This window comes from Pinus tabuliformis, chromosome 1_2, assembly GCF_031772625.1.
Source record: "Pinus tabuliformis cultivar Carrire ecotype Pingquan chromosome 1_2, CPIR1, whole genome shotgun sequence".
Taxonomy (NCBI): domain Eukaryota; kingdom Viridiplantae; phylum Streptophyta; class Pinopsida; order Pinales; family Pinaceae; genus Pinus; species Pinus tabuliformis.
In genome coordinates this window covers 564084402-564104233 of record NC_142298.1, presented here as the reverse complement: position 1 = coordinate 564104233, position 19832 = coordinate 564084402, and positions in this window count along the sequence as shown.

Genomic DNA, 19832 nt, shown 5'->3' with positions numbered 1-19832 from the left:
CAGCACAAAGGCTGTATTCCACAAATAATTTAGAGTCCTGATTTTACGTTAGAAAATTCTCTAGTGTCCTGTAAGCAAGCAACATAAGGCTTGCTGGTGAAATCTCTAGCAGAGATTGAGAAACTTCAATTTACTGTACTGTGCAAAAATTGTATGCTTTAAAAAGAACGCACTTAATCTCACTTGTAGTGAAACTGGAGAGGTAATTGAGACAGATACAACCCTACTTACTTCTTTCTCATAGACCACATATTTTTGCCTTAGATTTCAACATTAAGCAGCGTATTATACAATCTATGGCTTCCCGGAATAATTGACCATATCTTTCTGTTTAAAGTTAGATGGGGCAGCTTGACGGGTGTAGTCTGACAGATATATGGACACAGTTAACGAGTTGCAAAGTTCTTCAAAACTTCAACATGAAAAATGAAATTGCACTAGGCCCATCTTAATAAAACAACTTAAATAGTCACTCCCATGCCTTTCTCTCTGTGATTCATAGAGTATCATGGGTCATAGGGTTAGATTAGTATAATATGTTTATCATAAGTTATAGGGTTAGATTAGTATAATATGTTTATGTTGATTGCAAATTTTGAGAATATTTTAGAATTTGATAGTAAAATTAAACAATTAATTTTTCTTATCATCAAATTCTGAAATATTTCTGAAATTTACAATCTATATCAACTTAGTAATATTAATGATGACGACCAAAAGTTAATATTTAAAAATCTGATAACTATATTAAACAATTAACTTTTCTCATCATCAAATTCTAAAATATTTCTAAAATTTACCATCAAACTCAAAATTAATAATGAAAAGTTCTCGCAACTCACCATATTTTCCCATTTCTTTTTCTGGTCTCGGTTTATGGATCTTTCTGATATATATGATATTCGATCGAAACACTTCAACATTCTTAGGCCAGTGATTCGCCAGCCCTGTAATAAATTGAACTCAAGAAAGAGTTAACATATGTTAAGTGCACGAAAGAATTTCGACTCAGCGCGAAAGGGAGTTGAGTAATATATGTGAAGAAATTGGAGTATAATAACTTTTCAATACTTGAGTGTCGTTGTGTTGGTGAGGGAAAATGAAGTTTTTATAAAATATTATTTTAATAGGAAATTTAATCAATAGAAAGATCCAAGAAATAAAAATGTAGTTTCCTTCCTGCTCAATGGATTAATAATTATGGTGATTTATTTTATTATAGAATGGATGACAGATTAATTTTGTTAGTGATTAATTTTATATTGAATTAATGTAATTATATCCATTATACCTTATTTATATTATTACAAAATTATTTTAATTTTAAATTTAATAAGTAAAGATATAGAATATTTTACATTTATTTATGATATTTTATTTTAATATAGAGTTTTAGAATTATTGTGGTTAGTTATTTTGATATAATTCAATTTAATTTATTAATATTATAAATTTGATATATCTGATGCATATAATAAATCCTAAATAATATAGGAGGTGATGGGATTAATAAAAACATTTTTTTTATTGTTGAACTCATGTAAATTGCTTTAAATAGCTATTACAATGAAGGAGGTGATGAATATCAATGGAAATATTATTTTTTAGAGAATCTTTTATCAATGTATTTATGTAAATTTTTTTAGCTATTACAATGAAAGGTCAATATAGCAATTGATCAAATTAATGAATGTTTATTAATATTATTGAACTTAAATATTTAAAAATATTTAATTGGTAGTAAGATAATACATGTTTAATTTCTATTTTCTTTTAAAGTGAGAATAATCTAAATTCCTAACATTAATAAATGCTTCACTAATATTTTCTACTCTAATCATTTATTCAAGTTTTTATGGAAAGTGTTGTATTGTTATTCAAGTTTTTATGGAAAGTGTTTTATTGTTGTTTGTGTAGTTGAATTTAGTGAAGAACTAAAATGAATTAACTAACAATAAAATGAAAACCCTAAATGAAAAGAGAAACCTTAGATATATTACAATTCATATTTAGGTGCATTTTATTTTGATTGTGGACTTATTGCTAAAGAATAGCTATATGTGTAGATGGTTAGTAGCCACAAACATGTTGGCTCCACAACATAAACAAAACATAGCATTAAAAAAAAATTAGGGGCCACTATCACAAAGTTATTGTAAGCATCGCTATAAAACTTGAATACCATTGAAGTCCTTAACAATGGTTACTATCACAAAGTTATTGTAAGCGTCACTACAAAACTTGAATACCATTGAAGTCCTTGAAAAGGGTCATAACATAGAGTTGAAGCAAGGATACTACTAGATAAACATTTAAGGAGTTAATAGATGTTGTCAATTCTTGTGTAGTTAGCATACCATGTCTATTAACATATAGACTAACATAGTCCATGGACAAAAACAATGGCTAGTGAGTAATAATATCCTCATGATTCCACTCTTGATACTCCTAATTGATTGGTGTTTTTGAATCCATGAATAGCACAAGTAACCAATATTGAATTGACAAAGTAATATGACAATAGTTTTTATTGACCACTTATTGACCAACCATAGTTCCATTATTTCCAATAGGAGAAATTCATGTCATATACTTATGGAAGGTTACTATACATAGACCCAATCTTAGAATGAAAGCAATTCATTATTGCCAATGAGAGAAATTCATGTTACAATCTTGTGGAAAGTTGCAATGCACATATCCAATATTAGCATGAAGACCGTGGAAAAATGTAATGATTCTTGTGACTATATATTATTCTAGGAAGTCCAAGAACCAAGGGAGTCATGAGCTAGGATGGAATGGCTAGATTATATTGTAGTAAGAATAGGATTAATTTCTTGTGGTTCCTTTGAAATGTAACTCCACCAAACGATTATTACTGCAAAAAAAAAGGTATAGCGATCATAGAGAAGAAGAACACATGCAAGTAGGTTTGGCAGACCTAGATGTGCCTAGAATCCAAATAATTGGTAGAGTTGTATGACTATCTATCATAGAGAAAATAACTAGACTACCTCCATGATGCTTAACAAACCACAAACCAGTAGGGTTGGAAGGAGTGGGGGAGGGGGAGTCTCCATGATCCTAAAGGAACTTCAATAATTTCCTATAATGTGACCTCTATCATCTATCAAACAATTTGGTAAAATAATATACTTTTTTTCTGTGTGATTTATCTCTAGCCAAAGAAGTATGTATTATATCTCTCTTAGTCTTTGTGGTTTTAATGATCATCATCAAAACAATGAGTGGAAAATCCACACCTATGGCTAAAAATTGAAAAATATTATCGTTAAAATCAAGTTAGAATCTCTCTCTTCTATTAAAGTCTTTTCTTCCACATTAAGCAGGACTTAAATGAGGAGGTAAATGAATGAGTAAAACAAACAACTAATCTTAGCCTTTATTTCTTGGTTAAAATATTCATATTCATTTGTCTAACTCCTATAAATAATTATTACATTCAAAGATCAATATTGATAATGTCAACTATTTTGAAGATAATAAATACTAGCTAATTGTATTGAACACTTAAATGACTAATTCACCATTAAAGTAATAAATTCCTAACTATTATCTTCCTTTAAAATGATAAATGACCCACACTCCTAATATTAATAAATGCTCCATTAAACCATCTTATCAACTCCTACCATAGCCAAGTCGATTGCATATTACTATTCTCACTACAATTAACCGAATGGAACAATTAATGTGTAATTATACAAAATTTAGCTTGAATTGGGATTTATTATATAGAGAGGGGTAAAGGAAATTATATGTGATTTTTTGTGGTCAATATTTTGAGTTAAAATGTTTTTTCTATATTTTTTGGTGGAATGTTATTTTTTATATTATTTATTAATAATATTTAATTATATATGTCACTTATAGTAGATCTTTTCCACTTTTGGTTTCAATTATTTTATTTAATTAATTTCAAATGATCTTAACTCTAAGCATGGTATAATCTCTTTTACTTTAGATTATGGGGCTTTCTGATCCAAAATCTTTTGCTTATAAATGTGTTAAAGAATTATATGCATAAATTGTAGCTTAACATAGAAAACTTAATGTGCACACGAGAGAAGAGGAGAAACAAATAAAGCATGAAAGAAGACAACAAGACTTGATAATAAAGTTCGTCCGACTTCGACTACATCTCTGGGCCCTGCTGGATCAATAGGGAGGCCTTCATTCATTAAGTGGCATGAGAAAGAAGAGTACAAGCATCACTTACAAAATAGGAGTTTTATACCTCCATACTAAAAAATGGTCGAAAAATGCAAAACTCTAATGGATAAATAGATAGCGACATTGCGTTCGTGGCATCGAGAAGTGTTGAACTATAAAATTTGTCAAATTCTGACAAAGTAAAAATTTGGCCTCCTACAAAATTCTGCCTCGCACTGCATGCATTGCCTCCTCTGCCTGGGCGCACTGACAAACTGTGTTTAAGTATAATATGGGTGGCAGATTTTTCAACAAAACTATTGTAGGGCAGTTGGTGGAAGGTCTGGTTAATATGGAGGAGGTCAAGCGGTCAAACCCCACCTCCTCCTTTTTACATAACAAATTTCTTTTTTTTTTTATATTTTACAAACAAAAAAAAATTAAAAATGAAGGTTCGGTTGCATTAGACCCCCCTTGGCCAGCCTGCCCACCGTACCCACCTCCCCGGCGCGTTCCATTAAGGTTGGTGCTTGTTGTTTGGGGGCGCGTGTCAGGATTGGGTCCGTGCCCCAAGGGTCGGCCCACCCAACTCCGCTCTGTAACTTTCGTGAGTTCTGTTGTGGTGGTTTCGTGGGAGGGGGCCAGGGGTTGTGGCCCACCCCTCCACCAAATTTATAATGTGCGGTTATGAGGGTTGGGGGGTGGCGGGGTTGGTGGCCCCCACCCCCTTTTTTTATATTTTTTTTGTTATGGTAACAAAATGGGCCATTTTTTAAATTTTTAAGCCGAAGGAGTCTTTTTAACTAGGCCATGATTTTGCCCATAATCTGGCCAGAGTTGGCCAGATTCCGTCTGCCCGAAAAGTGCAAATTGTGTCCTCGTTAAAACTACTCAGTCATCAAAAGTCAACCCAACTTTGACTGCCTCTATATCCTTCATCTAGACTTGGATTGGAGTGTCGCTCACACCATTGGAATCAAGGCGACGAGCACTTTGATCTGATGTCAAGTTCACCGCCTTTCCGCCACTTTGAATTTTGAGCTTTTTCCATGCCACTATGTTTGGAGATCCCCCTGGATCAATCCTCCCCATTAAGGAGTTTTTGGATCGCCAAAAGCTTTATTAATCAATTGGCAAGTGAGGGAATTTTTCCCTCACTCTTTCTTTTTCCAGCCATTTTTCCTTGCTAGGGTGCATCCCTTTAAAACCAACTCGAAGGTATTCCACATTTCCCCATCGTGAAGTCTTGGTTCTTCTGTCAAGGATGATGTCTTCAGGTAACTCATCGAGATACTCTGGTGCAAAGTCATCAATTGTAGGAACCATGCCCACCTCCTCGATGTCCATAATCAATGGTGGCTCATACAACTTTAAGTTCTTCACATTCACTATAGAGTACATTTTCATATATATCGGCAAATCGAGATAGGAGGCATTGTTTCCAATCTTCTCCAAAATGGTGAATGGACCATACCGAATTGGTTGCAACTTCTTCCCTTCTCCTTTCATCTTGTCCTTGTTGATATGGAACCACACTTTGTCACCCACTTGAAATTGATGGTTGACTCGATGTTTGTCATGTCGAGCCTTGTACCGGGCTTGACTTTTCTCCAACTACTCCTGTACTACTTGGTGAATCAACTGGATCCGCTAAATGAACTGTTGTGCTTTGTCCCTGTCATCAAGTCCATTGGAGTCATCTTCCCTTCCAAAGACCATATCAAAAGGGTATTTTGGCAGGTAGCCAAAACATGTCTCAAATGGTGAACGATGTGTAGATGAGTGCACTACTCGGTTGTAGGATTGTTGCACGTATGGAAGATGCTCATCCCACAACTTAGGATGTTTCCCACAATAGCCTCGCAACAAGTGTACCACGGTGCGGTTGACAACCTTTGTCTGTCCGTCAATCTGTGGATGAAATTCCATTCTTCTTTTCAACTTGGTGTCCATCATCTTCCACAAGTTGGTCCAAAACTCTCCGAGAAAGTGACAATCCCGATCTGACACAATCGATGTGGGAAACCCAAAATGGACCCAAACATGCTAAAAGAAAAGATGAGCATTCTGCTTTATAGTGATCTGCTTTTTACAAGGCATTAAAATACACATCTTACTAAAATGGTCAACGACGACATACAAATAGTCATGACTTTCTCCAGACAAAGGAAAACCTCCTACAAAATCCATCGACACACTTCACAATGGACGACTCGGAATAGGGAGTGGTGTGTAGAGCCCGAGTTTTCTATTAGAGGGCTTTAAAATAGAACACATCACTCAACCCTTTACATAGTGAGTCACAATGTTCTTCATATGAGGCCAAAAACAAAATCTTTGTACATGACACAAAGTTTTTTCAATACCAAAATGACCAGACACAAGGGAGTTGTGGGCCTCCCGGATTACATGTACCCTTTCTCCTGTGGGTATGCATAATTTTCCAAGGTGATACAATAGTTTCCCTTGCAAGTGATAGTTGTCCACCTATGACCCATGGGTTAGTTTTGCATAAATCTCCTTAAAGTCATCATTGTTAGCATATTGTTCAGCATAACTTTCAAAAGATAACGAAGCATTATGCAAAATAAGAGAAGTAGAAATAGGAGGGCGAGATAGAATATCAGCCACTTTGTTGCTAGTGCCCTTCTTATACTTTATTACCAGATGAAACTGCTGAAGAAAACCCATCCACTTGAAATGATGAGATTACTGCAACTTGGTTTGTGACTGAAGATACTGTAAGGGCTGATGATCCGTATGGATGATGGTCTCCTTGTCGATCAGGTAGTGTTTCCACATTTTCACACTCTGGACCAAGGCATATAACTCCTTGTCATAAGTGGGATAGTTTATCACAGCCTGAGAGAACTTCTTTGAATGGTAACATATCGGCTTCTTTTGCTACATTAGTATAACTCCCATGGCATATCTATTGGCATCTGTCTCAATCTCAAATGGCTGTTGGAGTTATGGTAAGGCCAAGACTGGTACGGTGCTGATCTTTTATTTCAATATTTTGAAGGACTTCTTTTGCTTTCCTCTCCATTGAAAGAATTTCTTTACACTTTTCAATGCATGTAAAGGTGTTGCAATAATAGAGAAATTGGAAATAAATCTCCTCCAATACTGTACTGCACCCAAAACGCTGCGAACCTCAGTTACACTAGTAGTCTTAGGCCAATTTACAATTTCTTCAACTTTAGAAGGATCAATTTTTAGCTGACCATGACCAACAATATGACCCAGGTAAACCAAAGAGGTTTTCCAAAACTCATGCTTTGACAATTTTACATAGAATTTTTCATTTTTCAATACATCAAGCACTTTCTTCACATGACATACATGTTCATTCCAAGTTTTACTAAAGACAAGTATATCATCTAGATATACAAGAACAAATTCATCAATGAAAGGCCTAAAGAGATCATTCATGACCCTCCTGAAAGTGGCTGGAGCATTGCAAAGTCTGAATGGCATCGCCATCCATTCGAACAACCCATGTTTGGTATTGAAGGCAGTTTTCCACACATCCTGCTCTGCAATTCAAACCTGGTGATAACCACTACACAAATCCAATTTGGTGAAATAGATATCATTCTTTAACTGATCTAATAAGTCATCAATGCTAGGAAGAGGGTAACGATTTTTCACCGTGATTTTGTTTAGTGATCGATAATCCATGCACATCCTCCATGCACCATCTTTCTTCGACACTAAGACAATCGGTGAGCTGCATGAAGAAGTGCTCCGTCTGATGACCCCTTGGTTTAATAGTTCCTGCACTTGCTTTTTGATCTCCTCCATCTCAATGGTCAACATCCTGTACATGCCAATATTTGGTAAAGGAGCGTCATGCTGCAAATGGATCTCATGTTGGATTTCCCTCTTCAAAGGTAATCCCCTTGGTTCCTGAAACATCTCATCATAATTAGAAATTAATTCATATAATTCCTTTTTATGCACATGATCACAACCATGGAAAGCATCGGATAATTCTGCATCTTTTCCTCTTATAATCGTAAGCATGCAAACCTCACTAGAATTCACCAACCTCTTCATTTGTCTTGCACTTACAAGGCTGGTGTTGATTTTAGTTTGATGAGCCCTTACAATATATTCTACCCCTTCTTTTGTGATTTGGTATTTGTTTTCATGACGGAAAAAGATTTCCTTTCTATCATATAGATATGGACTCCCTAACACCATGCCACAAATATCCAATGGTATCACATCAAGTTTTACCTCATCCACTAACTTAGACGTGATCACAAATTTAACCTTACACTACTTAGTTACATTCAATTTTGCTTTATCATGTATCCATCCAAGTGGGTAAGGTTTTGGATGTGGTTTGGTTTCCAAGCCTAGTTTCTTTACCAAGGACTCTGAAATTAAGTTTGCTTGGGATCCGGTATCAAATAGAGTTTCCACTTTTGTATGATTTATGATAACTCTAATATGAAATAGCTCAATTCTCTTTCGTTCATTAGGAAGAGACTCATCTATTGAACTAGTGCCTTCATGTGATTCAAAATTAACATGAGGTGTAAGAGTACCTTTTGTTCCTACTGCTATGATCAATGCTTCATCTTTGGAATCAGATTCAAGGTCTTGCTACATAGTTACGATTGTCTTTTGCTTGCCTTTTCCTCGATACTTCTTTGGTCTCTTTTCCGGGTACTGTTTCCAACAATGGTCGTCATCATGACCTTTCTTTTTGCAGTGAGTGCAATAACGTCTTTCTCCTTCATCTTTCTTGGTTGATGTCGTCCTCCTCTCCTTTCCTTTTCTTTTCACTTTGGGTTTTCCATTTGGAGGTTTGAAAGGTGGTTTCTTGAAATGATCATCTCTTTCATTTTTGCCCCTATTCTCAAGATGGATGGCCTTTACACTGGCCGAGTTAATAGTAGTTGGTTCAAACAATAATAATGAATGTCTAAGGTAATTATGTAATGATCCAATCTACATAGTTACTACTTCAGGTGAGTCAAGTGCAATGCCAAAAATAAGTGCCTGCTTTCTAAATTCCTCTGTAAAGCTTTGAACATCCTGACCTCTGCCTTGCCTTAAATATTGCCAATCCATTAAGGCATTTTGTTTATAACCCAAGGGATAGAATTGTTCCTTTAATGTAGAAATGAAACTAGGCCATGAGGAAAGAAGATTACCCACACTCTTGCTGCTTCAAAATTTTCTCTCCCACCAAAAGAGAGCGGTGCTACTCAGCTGAAGAGAGGCCAGCTAAATCTTTGCTTCGTCCTCATCGATCTGCTAAATCTTGTAGTAGATTTCAATTTTCCTAATCCAGTTATTAATCTTTTCTACATTACTTTCACCGTTAAACATGGGAAGATCAAATTTGACATCTAATTTAAAGAAAGGTTTCTTAGATGCATCCTTTGAATTTCTATGATGATGGTGATGAGAGGAAGAAGAAATTTCACTCATGGAAGGAGAAGGAGGGGGTTCTTCTCCACCATTTCCATGCACTAAAACTTGTTCTCTTGGATTTATCTCTTCTGCTTTCTCCTGCCTTGAAAGCAACTGACCAACATTCTCTGCCATTGTATAGAAGGTTTTACAGAAATTACGCTCCTCTTCATGACGAGCCTCTTCATCTGCCATGTTTCTCCTTTGATGTGCATGCCCCGCTTCGGGATTGAAAGAATTTAGTTTCCCTTTGCCTCTTCGGAGCCTGTTTCTTGTTAGTATACAAACATGCAATTCACATCTAAAATGACCTGCTCTGATACCACTTGATCCAAAATCTTTTGCTTATAGATGTGTTAAAGAATTACATGCATAAATTGTAGCTTAACATAGAAAACTTAATGTGCATATGAGAGAAGAGGAGAAACACATAAAGCACGAAAGAAGACAACAAGACTTGATAATGGAGCTCATCCAACTTGGACTACATCTCCGGGCCCTTCTCGATCAATGGGGAGGCCTTCATTCATTAAGTGGCATGAGAACGAAGAGTACAAGCATCAGTTACAAAATAGGAGTTTTATATCTCCATACTGAAAAATGGCGGAAAAATGTAGAACTCTGATGGAGAAACGGACAGTTCCATTGTGTTCGTGGCATCGAGAAGTGTTGAAACCATATAAAATTTGTCAAATTCTGACAAAGTGAAAATTTGGCCCTCCTGCAAAAATTCTGCCTCACATTACGTGCACTGCCTCCTCTGCCTGGGTGCATTGACAAACTGCGTTTAAGTATATTATGGGTGGTGGATTTTTCAACAAAACTATTGTAGTGCAGTTGGTGGAAGATTCGGTTAATATGGAGGAGGTCAGGTAGTTAAACCTTGCCTCCTCCTTTTTACATAACAAATTTCTTTTTTTTATATATTTTACAAACAATTCTTTTTTTTAAATGAAGGTTCAATTGGGTCGGGCTAGCCTTAGGTGGCCCGCCCATCTTACCCACCTCCCCTACGCATTCCACTAAGGTTGGCACTTGTTGTTTGGGGGCGCGTGTCGGGATTGGGTACGTGTCCCAAGGGTCGGCCCACCCAACTTCGCTCTATAACTTCCGTGGGTTCCATTGTGGTGGTTGCGTGGGAGGGGGCCGAAGGTCGTGGCACACCCCTCCACTAAATTTATAATGTGTGGTTATGAGGGTTGGGGGTGGCGGGGTTGGTGGCCCCCACCCCTTTTTTTAATATTTTTTTTATTATGATAACAAAATGGGCCATTTTTAAAAATTCTGTTTTTAAGATGAAGGAGTCTTTTTAACTAGGCCGTGATTTCACCCGGAATCTAGCCGGAGTTGGCCGGATTCCATCTATCGGAAAAGTGCAAATTGTGTCTTTGTTAAACCTGCCCAGTCATCAGAAGTCATCCCAACTTTCACTGCCACTGTCTCCTTCAACCGAACTTGGATTGGAGTGTCATTCACACCATTGGAATCAAGGCAATGAGCACTTCGATCTGATGTCAAGTTCATTGCCTTTCCGCCACTTTGAATTTTGAGATTTTTCCATGCCACTGTGTCTGGAGATGCACCTGGATCACCCTAACTTCATAAACTTGTGACATAACACATGTATGCATGGAATATTAAAGAATATCTAAAACTTCACTAAATATTGACAAATACCTCCCAAAATTATTTTGTTGAACCCCACTCCCAATACATCTCATAGGGGTTTCATTGTGGGAGCAATACCATAACACGTGCGTTCATATTGAGGGATATATATTGAGGAAAAAATGACATAATATAATGAGCATATAATAGGGGTAAAGGGTTTTTATATGTTGTGTATAGAAAATGGAGCTCAAAGTTAATGAAAAAATATAAAGTGGTATAAAAAATATTAATGAAAAAATGGATACCTACAATATCTAGTGAAATTAGAGGTTTTTTAAACTAGGAAGGTGTATTGGGTTTGTATTGGTAGGGGGTTAAATAAAGTGATTTTTCGATATATTTTCCAATATGTAGTCAAATTAAGGGTATTTTTTAGTATGCCATGAATGCACATGTTATTTCAAAGGTTCATTGAGTGAAGCCCCCATGACACATCTTTCCAATAACAAAATCCTCATTTTTGCTAAATGTCCCTAATTTATACAAGATATATTTTTTTATATCCCTCAATACCTATAAACTCTCTCATACACTAATCCCCCCACCCCGCTCCCCAATACCTATAATATACTAAATCTTTTTTCACAATTTTAAACCCTCTTTTATGAATTAATATGATAAGATATTAATCAATGAGTTGAAGCCCCCATACTTTAGATAATATCTCTTTCATCCTTAGACATTGTCTATCTCTCTCGCCTTCTCACCTTTAAACATTTTTGCAAACTTTTATTTAGGTCTATTTATCTCATTTAGTTGTACTTTAGCACTAACAATATTACCCACCTCTTAGCATCTTTCATCACAATGATAAAATTTCCAAAGAATTACAAATTTCTTTCATCAATGGAGAGAAATGTTTAGGATCTATAATTGAGTCATTAGTAAGGGAGTCATGCTACATATAGAATTTGAGAATAACCACCCAATAAATAAGCTTACACTACCCTAAGATAAAAACCTCCTTGAAGGACTCAATTCTCATGTACACGATTACTAAAATAAACTTCAAAAAGAATTTTTGCAAGAAAGTTTGAACTTGATCTATAAACTGTTGTGGATATTCCACTGGATAGTTTGTCACAATAGATCTGATAATATTATATTAAAAATATGAGATTTTGCACTATTACAGTTTTATTAAAATTCTATATTTATATATTTAACTATAATTACTGCATGCATGTGAATGGAAACTATGCAGAAATGTAGAGAGCGACAAAATAAGTTCACACACACACATAAGAAATAATATATGCTCTCTGGGAAGCCCTTTTGGGAGAAAACCTAGCTGGAAGGTGAGGCCGCTTCGCTCTCTTTCTCTGTCTAGAAATATGGCTACAGGTACAAATAAGTAATGTCTGTGGCCTGTGGGATGTTGCAATGCACAAATACTCTATGTCTGCTCTACTTCCTATTTCTCCTAGCTATATTTTCTCAAATATGGAACAAAATTCTCTCGAAGGAATGGAATGTCTCTTCCTCCTAGTGACCTAGTTATAACACAACCCGATAGCGTAATAGTGGTTAATTTTTACTACATCAACTCTTAACTAGAGTTACAATATAAACTCTTCTAGAGTATTTTACATCATAATCACGTGGCTAGCCCATTTTCCATGAATAATGGGGACTGACGTGACATCCTCCCGAACTATAGGTTTGAAAACAAGAAGGTCAACTTATGAGTGACATACCTTTTGTATACGAACTCTGATTGATGCGCTTATTGCACCATTGGAAAGATATTTGTGTGTAGAATAGCATGAAATGGTGCAATGACAAAGCGACAAATATTTACCCCCAAAAAACATCGTTTGATGCCTCAAAACGCTCTCGGAAGGTTTCAAACCTTCTTTTACCAAAATGGGTTATGCCGGTAAAAATGGTCCTATGAGCTGTTTCCTCCACATTTTCCACTCCAAATGCATCGAGATGGATTGAAATCAATATAATTATCCAATCCAGATCAGAACCTTATAATATTTGGTTTCAATGTTTCAAAGAATTTATAGTTTTCCATTAATCATTAAACCTACAAATCAATGGAAAATATCAAAGTGATTAGTTGGCAGAGTTATAAACCTTAGCTACTCACTAGTTTGATTTCATTCATTAGAAGTTTTATAATCCATTATTAAATCAAGTATTTTTACTCTATTTAGGGGCATGGTAGAATTTCTTCGTATCTTTCCATGAAGAATCCCTTTGGAAGAGATTTTTATCATGCACAATACACTTCAACTCTCCCTTCTGCACAATATTCTTAAATTATTAAATATCCTAGGTTTGATTGTATATTTTCCATAGGAATTGAAATTGATTTTCAATGATTCTTTATATTTATATTAAATAAGGAGGTATTGAGTGCTACCTAATTGATTTTAAAATAATATTGGTACTTAGCACACAACCTCACATGTGCTATAATGATCCAATCTTCAACATTGAGATATTCTCCAACCAAGTTATCATTGATACCTATTCCCTTTAATAGGATCAAGGGATAAATCCCTTGTGGTTGCAATGGATAGAACCCCTTGCATGGTCCAAGGTGTATCAACCTAATGGCTTGTCATTACCATTCACACAAAAGGTCAAGGGACAATGCGTTAAAACCTCAACAAAATTCGATGTACATAACACAAAAAATGCCAAGTTTTTTCTTGTGTGCACACACCTCAAAACCTTGACTACACATAATTTAACAAACCATATGTGAACATATCTATATCTTGGATGAGTGCACCCTAACAACCTTTGTGCATGTAGGTATCTACAATATAGGTGTTCACACCTTACAAGGCTCTATCCAACAAGAAAAAATATCAATATTATTAGGCATGATGGGGAGGGGTTTTGATGCACCTAAAAGAGGATTCCCTATCATGGATGAATAAAAATAATATTTGACATAATTAATCTCCACTTCATTAGCATGATTGATAAGGTTAGGATGGAATAAATAGATTTTATGAAGGACCACTTTAGATTAAGGATAAAAATATTGGATTTAAAGTGTTATGTGGATATGGATGAGGTAAGCCCTAACTAAAAGGGGCCCTAACTTATAGAAAAATTCATTTTTAAATCATCACTTTCAATTGTTGTAGGTTTTCCCTAACCAATGAGAATAAAGGAGCATAAATCATAAGACAAATGGGAAATTGGTAATTGATGAGGTGTTTGTGATGAGAAAAGGGCATTAGGTATTTTTGGATGTGTTCCCTAAAGTAGAAGGATATCAAGTGTCATCTAAAGATGGATCAAGCAAGAGGGGGCTAATCAAGGGGAAACCCTAATTGAGAGTTGAAGGTTATAAATACAATATGAAGGGGAAAGAGAGTGTGAAAGGAGTGTGAAGTAATTCCAAGGATTTAGCTTAATATCTAGCTAAATAAAGGCACGTTAAGGGTTTGTTCTATGTGAGGTTCATCAATCTTCTTTTCATTTTTCATGGTTGAATTATATAGTTGAATTTTCCTTTATAAATATACTATAAAGAGATTTTTTATAAGGGGAATTTTTCTCCATAAAGACGGACTAAGGTTGAGGTTGTACCCTCCTTACGTTTTGTTCCTCATAATTGGTCAATTAATTTCCTTGTTGCTATAATTTCTACTCTCTAAGATGCTAGAGTATATATTATTTTTTCATTATCACACATTTTTAATGTCTATTTTTAATGATTTGATAATATGCACCATTAGAAGGGGTCTTTCTTCATTTCTCCTTATTGATGAAGCCTATTTGATTAATTAGTGCATGTCATTATCAACCTAGTTATCCCTCGATTCACCTTAAATCTAACTCTATAAAATTTTACCCTAAATCAATCACCCAATTGGGTTAACAGTAATTTATTCTTGCACCCATTTGTATCAAATAATACCATAACTTTCTTAGGGTATCCCCCCTTGCACGAAAGGAGAGTTGATCTAAAGTGAGAAGAAGTGTTGTTGAGGTGAAATGGGAAACCTTCCTAAGTTCTGCTATGATTTCGCTTATTTTCAAGGATTTATAACTTAAAGTGCAAATTTGGGAGATAACAAATTCGTTCCATTGTCAAGGATAAATTACATTCTCCATAAATTTGAACAATATGCTTTAATATAGGTTATAAAAGGAGATAGAGCTGAATCTAAAGTCTCATCTATTGAGTCCACTTGAAGAAAATTTGTAGAATTACTCCACATGAATTTCCTCACAAAAGCTTGTTTCAGTATCATTCAAGTCAATATATTATAGAAATAACTATGGTACACCATGGGTAGGTGATAATTACATACCATTGGATCTTTCAACTATTGTAAAGCTCCTCATGCTACATTGGATAGATTTGTAGATAAACTCTGTGTTCTAAGGAAATAATGCAATCCCAACATGAGACAATTTAAAAACACTCAGTAATGTCATCTAGTGATAAAATGCCAAGGATTTAGATGTTGTCTAGAAGGTATTTGTGTTGTTCCTAGAGGACAACACTATTGATTATTTTACAAGCTTATCATACAATAGTTTTAGCACATTTTAAGAATGAAAAAGGTTTTTCCTTAAGCATTGGGAAGAAAGAAAAGATGAAAGGCTTTTACTAGTTGATTTGTAAGGTGAAAGAAAGGATGAAAATGGGATTGTTGTAGAGTTCAGTAAATGGTTTACTCACATAGTTTAAAACTTACATAAATACATCAACCCTATGATAACAACCATTTTGATTTAGTATATTGATGCATTTGGAAAGAAATTCAGTTTCTTAATAAGAAATAAGGATATGAAAACTTTGAATAAGGCTCAAAAAATGGTGATCAAGATAGAAAATAAATTATTAGCCTTATTGAAATCTAAATCACTTGTTCCATCAAAATCATTAGCCAAAACAAAGCCCAGATCAATGAAATCTATCGATTCACCTTCAAATGCAATAACAAAAATTTCAATAGCTTTAGAGAAAATTCAATTTTATATGTCAATAATGTAGGAATGGATGGCTCAAGTACAAAGAATACAACAACAAAAAAATTATTTGGACGAGGATAGGCATTAACAACAGGTGAGACCTAATGTCCTCATGAATCTCAATAACAAGGTGGATGAAGAGGATGACTTATAGTTTAGAAATTATCAAGTTCTCTGTGCTAAGGATGCTTGCTTAAAGTTTAAAGGATTGGGGATAGTAATGAACTAAATGATTTGAAATTTGTTGATGATGATGATCATGTCTACACTTCAAGAGGAAATTCATATGTTGTTCTTGAAGAAGATATGGGAGATATTTAAAAGATAACCATAAGTACCAACAAAGTGTAGGTAGTGTTAGGTGAAAAACCCTCTTATAAAGAGGTTAGGGTTAATATAGGGAACATTTACGCTCAAATAAACTAAGGAATCACTTAGCCTAGAGGAGGAAGACAAGTTGTTGAAAGAAGTAGAATCGATTAAAATCTTTGACCAATTAATGGAGCCATCAAAAGAACCTCACTAGAAAGAAGATGTGAAGGTATGGAAATTGAAAATGTGTTGAATGTGGATTTACCTAATGATTTGTCTAAGACCAAAAGAAATTTTCCCTTAAATGAAATAGTAAAGGGATTGGAAAAAGGGGAGAAATTGAAAAGATTATTTCATTTCGAAGAGGCTAACAAAGGAACCCCTATAACATTCCAATGCATCAATTAGGGAAGAAGAAAATGGAAGCCACTCTCACCTTTATATCACATTGATGGTGAATGATATATTAGTTCATAATTGTATGCTAAACTCAAGGAATTCTACAAATATTATGTCTATAAAGGTCATGAATCAATTGGGTCTCAAAATAGCATTCAACTTGAAAAAATGGAGTTTGTCATGGATTCAAAATAGATTAAGGTGTGCATTTTAGTTAAATATATATCTAGATCAAATTGTTTTACATAAAATATCACTCTTTTGATGTATATTATAGCCATTGATGTTATATATGCATACACTAGTACAAATGGGGCCAAAATTCAATTGTTATTCATTGGATATTTGAGTTATTGTCATCAGATATCTAACACATTAGAGTTGAGAAAATCATCACTGGAAATGTGTCAAATAGTTGAAAATTTATTAAGCATCAGATATTCGACAGGAAAACGTCGAATAGCTGATACCAAAAACGGTTTAAAATGTCATTAAAAATCCAACGCTTTGATGTCATTTTTTGATGCCCACCTACGTCGGATATGAGATGGGGAAAACATTGGTTGTGACACCCACATTCATTGGATGTGCAATATGAAAATTTCAAATATCCTCTGCCTTAGATGAAAAATTGTGACACTTTAATGTCAAATATTCTACACCTTATTACTCTAGTCTAATGGGGCCTAATGGTTCATTCCATTAGTATGGAGTAGCAAGTATGACAATTAAGTGTCAGATAATCGACTTTAAAATAAGTTTGTGCAATGGGAGTGTTATAGCTCCACCACTCTAGATGCAAAAAATGGCATTACTTTTATGTTGGATAATCGATGACTTATTAGTCTAGTATGATGGGAGTGTCATATGGTTTATATAGGATAATCGATGGTAGAAAAATATTGTGCAACAAATTTGTTGTATCTATGATGCTTCATTCCATCAGTAGAGAGATGAATATCCAATGGTTTTCCAATCGATGAAGAGTCGGATATTCGACGGTTTCCATGTACCGTCGAATATTCGATGGGCTTCTCCATATTAAAAAATATATAATTTGATTATGTCCACATTTCCCTATTGTTAAGAGACCTTTCCTATTGCATAACGAGCTCAGTATCTGTCTATTTCTCAAGAAAGGGTGATGACTATTATAAAATATAAACAAGAATAAAATCCACAATGTGGCTACTCCCTATCATAGCAAATATTATCAATACTCTTGGTCAAGAAACAACTTCGCAACAAGTCCTAGAAATAATCCTATGTGGTATACAAATGTTGGCTATTCCAGGACCATGAAAGTCCAAAACCATAATTCTAGCTTGAATAATCCTTTGAGGTCTCATTACTTCTCATAGATACTAGAGTTGTTTGTGAGAAAAATGTGTGTGTTATTTAGTGTCACTCAAACTCTCATTCATTGTATGTTTGTGATAATTAACATTGTTGAAACTCATGTTTTTCAAAATAAGTAAGTCATGTTCATTGCCAACAACACAACTCTACTTTAGACACTTAGTAGCAGACAAGGGCTAAGAGAAATTGCATTGTGCATATATTTGAGCTTAGAAAACCCTTTCATTATAGGTAAAGTGGCACGACAGGACCAAGAATATTCCCATGCATTAGATTGACCACATTTCACTATTTCCTAATCCCCGTGCCCAAACAATTTCCAACCAGCTAGTTTTTTGTTATTGACCTTCATCCACATGCATAGCTCAAGCCTTAATTCGCTCCCTACGATCAAACAAGTACACAACTCTTTTTTTTTTTGAAATCATGTATAGTTCACCACCAATCTCATTTTTATCGTAGGACAAATGATGCTCTCTCCTCCTGTTTTAGAATGTGGTCAAGTTATTATGTAAGAAATATATTGTCGCTACATTGTTGGTTGAGAAGTGGTAGCTAGATCTCTGTGCATATTTTCTAGTTGTTTCAGGGATCTAAACACATAAAACATGGTTGGATTGGCTTTTGTGGTCACCGTTTCATCCACTATGTCATACCAACAAAAGGAGAATGTTGTCGGGGTTGTTTTTAGGTTTGAACAACATTAGGAAATTCTTGTCCATGAGTAGAAATAACAAAATTATACATGTTGAAAGTGTTCTCCAAAGTTCCATTAGTAGTTATAGCATGGTTAGTGTTGTTTTATATTAATTTTATTCTATTTATGTTGTTATAATCTTGGTCTCCAGTGGTCACACCCATGACTTCTTCCTCTTCAACCCAATCTAAGGATACACGAGTTTGAGAAATTATTTTACCATGTATATTGATGGGTCCCATCAATAGGTATATTTTGAAGCCCATTGTGCTATCCTCCAAGACTTAAATTCTATTTTTCTCACATTAATTTACATTTCTTAGCCATAATGTTCTTACTAGGAAGACTAAAGGGTTCTTGTCATATTTCATGGCCTAGTGTGGCTAATTTGCAGGTAAAAGAAGAATTTTTATAGACATTTACTATGCAGGGGGGTGTTGGAGGCATCTAGAGAGAATATAGGAGGCTTTTCCACTACATTAACTCTCCAACTTGACTTGAGTCCCAAGAATCCTCACCAACAACTTGAAGTCCAATGACATCTGATGAAATCAATTGCATGCAAGGATCTAAGGGGATTAGATCCACTAATTTCAAGGTTGTGGAGGAAAGTAGTCATTTCAAGGGAGTTTCCCTCAATCATCTTTTGTATAAGTAAACGAGCCCAAGAGCTCATTAAGATTAGAACTATGGAGAACTAGGAAGAGCTATTGAGGGCCAAGTGCTCAATATTATTATTTCCATTTTGATGTGATGTATCTGAACTCTATTTTCTATTAATGAAAGGTTTATTGTTGGTCTATAATTGAGTTAACTTTAGAGGGCTGAG